This window comes from Mastomys coucha, unplaced genomic scaffold (assembly GCF_008632895.1).
Source record: "Mastomys coucha isolate ucsf_1 unplaced genomic scaffold, UCSF_Mcou_1 pScaffold21, whole genome shotgun sequence".
Lineage (NCBI taxonomy): Eukaryota > Metazoa > Chordata > Mammalia > Rodentia > Muridae > Mastomys > Mastomys coucha.
The window spans coordinates 9,803,395-9,807,818 of NW_022196904.1; positions in this window are offsets into that span (position 1 = coordinate 9,803,395).

A 4,424-nucleotide genomic window follows, 5' to 3' on the forward strand; every position below is an offset into this window, starting at 1 on the left:
TTTTGGAGGGGAAACTGGGAATGGAGAAATTTACATGTAAATAAAGACAATATCTAATAAAAAAAAGAAGAAATCAGAAAAAGAGACAACCCTACCCATACAAAACCTAGGAAAGAAATCAGGAGTCATAGATGCAAACATCACCAACAGAATACAAGAGATAGAATAGAGAATCTCAGGGGTAGAAGACACCATAGAAAACATTGACACAACAGTCAAAGAAAATGCAAAAAGCAAAAAGCTCCTAACCCAAAACATCCAGGAATTCCAGGACACAACGAGAAGACCGAACCTAAGGGTAATGGGTATAGAAGAGAGTGAAGACTCCCAACTTAAAGGGTCAGGAAATATCTTCAACAAAATTATAGAAGAAAACTTCCCTAACCTAAAGAAAGTGATGCTAATGAACATATAAGAAGCCTACAGAAGTTCAAATAGACTGGACCAGAGAAGAAATTCCTCCCATCACATAATAATCAAAACACCAAATGCACTAAAAATAGAAAGAATTTTAAAAGTAGTAAGGGAAAAAGTTCAAGTAACAAATAAAGGCAGGCCTATCAGAATTACACCAGGTTTCTCACTAGAGACTATGAAAGCTAGAAGATCCTGGGCAGATGTCATACAGACCCTACAAGAACACAAATGCCAGCCCAGGCTACTATACCTAGTAAAACTGTCAATTAACATCAATGGAAAAACCAAGATATTCCATGACAAAACCAAGTTTACACAATATCTTTCTACAAATCCAGCCCTACAAAGGATAATAGATGGAAAACATCAACAAAAGGAGCAAAACTACTCTCTACAAAAAGCAAGAAAGTAACCTTTCAACAAACCCACACAATCATAATTCCACTTCTAACAACAAAAATAACAGGAAGTAACAACTACTTTTTCTTAACATCTCTTAATATGAATATTAATATTACCAACATATCCTAATCAATTGAAATTCAAAAGTGTGAGGAATTATAAATTTGTTGACTATCATTCAGTAGTCATTCTGATTTGGTAATTAGAGAAATAGGTCCAATATTGTACAATCTATATACACTTTCTGCTTGTTTGTACCTGACAGTGTTTTGCTGTGTACCACATGTGTTGAAATCAGGCTTCTCCTATTCAGCCTCTCTATTAATAGGATTGTTTACCTGATGCTTTTACACTATACTATGGTTTTCAGAACAGCTTACATATTTCAAAAATATTTATACAGCCAAAGAAACATACACAATTAACTTGGTAGGTAGCTTGTAAGAGAACAACAAAGAGTGAGACTGAATGCTTTGCTTCATGTTTGTAACTATTGTATCAATTTTGAAGATGTGCACTTTGTAAGTTACTCTTTCTCCGAGATGAGAAATCTCTGAGATTTTGAATGCATTTCAAAATTATCCATAGCCAATGATCCAGATTCTTACCCTCACCTAATATCTGTGCCACCCTCCAAGCAGAACCATTGTTCATTGAAACAGTTGGTGAATGACTTTATGGATAGACCATCTTAATACACACACCATTTCTTAAATGAATGCAACCAGTTCTCTGTGGGCTGAGAATGAAGACAATCACTCAAGTCAAATATCTTTGACCATAGAAGGAAATCTATACACAAAAATTGTACCAACAATTCACTCCTTGGCACAGCAGACCTGTTAACTCTTAGCTTAACTATACTGGACGTAAAATCCTTTGGTGATGTGAGGGTCATTGAAGTACAGCCTTATTACAATGAACTCAAATATCTAAAAATTGTTTTTAATTTGGCACTGGAGTCTTGGTTTTTTTCTGTTGTTTTGGTTTTTGGGGGTTTTTTGTTTTGTTTTTTGTTTTGTTTTGTTTTGTTTTGTTGAGACAGGGTTTCTCTGTATAGCCCTGGCTGTCCTGGAATTCACTCTGAAGACCAGGCTGGCCTCGAACTCAGAAATCCACTCCTGCCTCTGCCTCCCAAATGCTAGGATTAAAGGCATGCACCACGACCGCCTCTTATTTTGGGTTTATACCACAGTGAGGTCCAAGATTTTAAGCTGTACTAAAAACAAAACAAACAAATCAAAAGACTTTATCTCTCTATGTTCATTTAAAGAAATTCTAGTAGTGATGTATTATTTTAAAATATACAATTAATATGTTTGAGGCTATTTAAAATTTATATTGAGAAAAACATATGTATTTTCAGTATTGTTACAGACAAGCATCGACATAAGACTGTTCAATTCAGTACCTGACTAACACAGATGTAGAGGCTCACAGCCATCCATCGAACTGAGTACAGGGTCCCCAGTGAAGGAGTTAGAGAAAGGACCAATGGAGCTGAGGGGTTTGCAGCCCCTTAGGACGAACAACAATATGAACTAAGTAGCACACTCAGAGATCCCAGGGTCTCAACCACCAACCAAAGACTGCACATGGAGGAGTCTGATTGTTCAGGCAACATGTGTATAGTAGAGGATTGCAAATTCAATCATCAATAGGAGGAGAGGACCTCAGCCCTGTGAAGGTTCTGTGCCCCAGTGTAGGGGAATGCGAGGGCCAGAAAGTGGGAGAGGGTGGGGTGGCAGGCATGGGGAAGTGGGAGGCAACAGGGGTTTGTTTTTGTTGTTTTTGTTTGTTTCTTTGTTTTTTGGAGGGGAAACTGGGAATGGAGAAATTTACATGTAAATAAAGAAAATATCTAATAAAAAAAAAGGAAATACAGCTGTAAAAAAAAGACTGTTCAATTAATTGTTGTTTTATATCAAATAACTTTAACAATACTCATTTTTATTGTTATAATATTTTATAGATTTTAAAGAATATGACAAAAAAGGTATTGTAGGTCTTGAAGGGGGGTCTCTGGGAGGAGTTGGGGTACAAAAGGGAAAGAATGTGATACAAATCTATTTACTTAAAATATGTTTTTAAATGGCAACAAATTCAGATAAACTGAAGTTGTGTATCTTTTCTCATCATAATGCAATAAAACTTAAATTAATTTAAAAAAGAGTCAGAGTATCAGACAATTTGCTGCGTAATTCATCTGTAATGTCAGAAGGTAAACCTATAGATTATCATCAACATAGGTGTTTTGCTTTGGTTTGCTTTGGTTTGTTTTTGTTTGCTTTGATTTGGTTTTTTGTAGCCCGCACAGTCATCTCGCCAGCAAGAAGACACGCAGACACTAGGATCCTTCTGCAGCAAGCATTTATTGCATCATGAAGAGGAAGACCCCGAGCCAATAATAGGCACTGCTTATATACACCACAGCGTGGTGTGTCCGCCCATGATTGGCTGTTTGCTCATCACCCCATGTGACGCCCCGGGATGGGCCGTGACTTGGCGCCTTTTCATTCTACGCACATGCGCAAACAGTTGTTTACCAGGAGTCGACAGTGGTTGTAGGCACCATCTTGTCAAGGCGAATGCCTCTCCAGCTCTACCTCTCTCCACAGTTTTTTTAAGATAGGGTTTCTTACCAGGCAGTGGTGGTTCATACCTTTAGTCCTAGCACTGGGGAGGCTGAGGCAGGGGGATTTCTGAGTTTGAGGCCAGCCTGGTCTACAGAGTGAGTTATACACAGAAACCCTGTCTCGAAAACACACACACACACACAAAAAAAAAAAAAGTTTTTCTCTGTGCAGCCTCGGACGTCCTGACACTTCATAGACCAGGCTTGCCTTGAACTCACAGAGGTCTATCTGCTTCTTTCTCCCATATGCTGGGATTAAAGGCATGTGCACCAATAGGATTACATCATATTACCCCCTCTTTTTCTTTCCTCTAGACCCTCACAAAACCCCTCCCCCTCATATCCTCCACATACACTTTCAAGTTGATAGTAGTTTTTTCTCTCATTATGATCGTTACATACACATGTCTCTCTGTGTGTATATGTGTATATGCATCAGTATATAGAGATATAATCTACTGAATCTGTTTCTGTTGTTTGCATGTATAATGGCCACTCTGCAGTGGACAACCAATAAGAGAGTTCAGCCCCGGAAGATGCTAATTCTCCATCTTCTAGCAGCCCTTAGTTACATGTAAGTTTTTCTTTAGGTTTGATAGCCTGTGAGAATCAACCCACGTTAATATGTCTGTTGATATTGTCATTGGGTCCATTATATAGCCATTTCTAGGTGAGACTCTTTCACAGCAAACTTACTTGTATTCTGGCTCTTACAATCTTTTACCTCCTTTTCTGAAATGCTCCCTAAGCCATAGATGTAGGAGCTGTGGTGTATAGGTAGCCATTGGAGTGGGTCTCTACAATCCCTTGATTTCTACACTGTGACCAGTTGTAGATTTCTGTGATGGTCTCTATTTGATCTGAGGATTTCGACTTAGGAACCAAAGATGATAGAGAATATGCATTTGTCTTTCTGGGATTGCTCACCCATACTTTTGCAATAAATCCAAATAAACCATTTTCTTTTTCT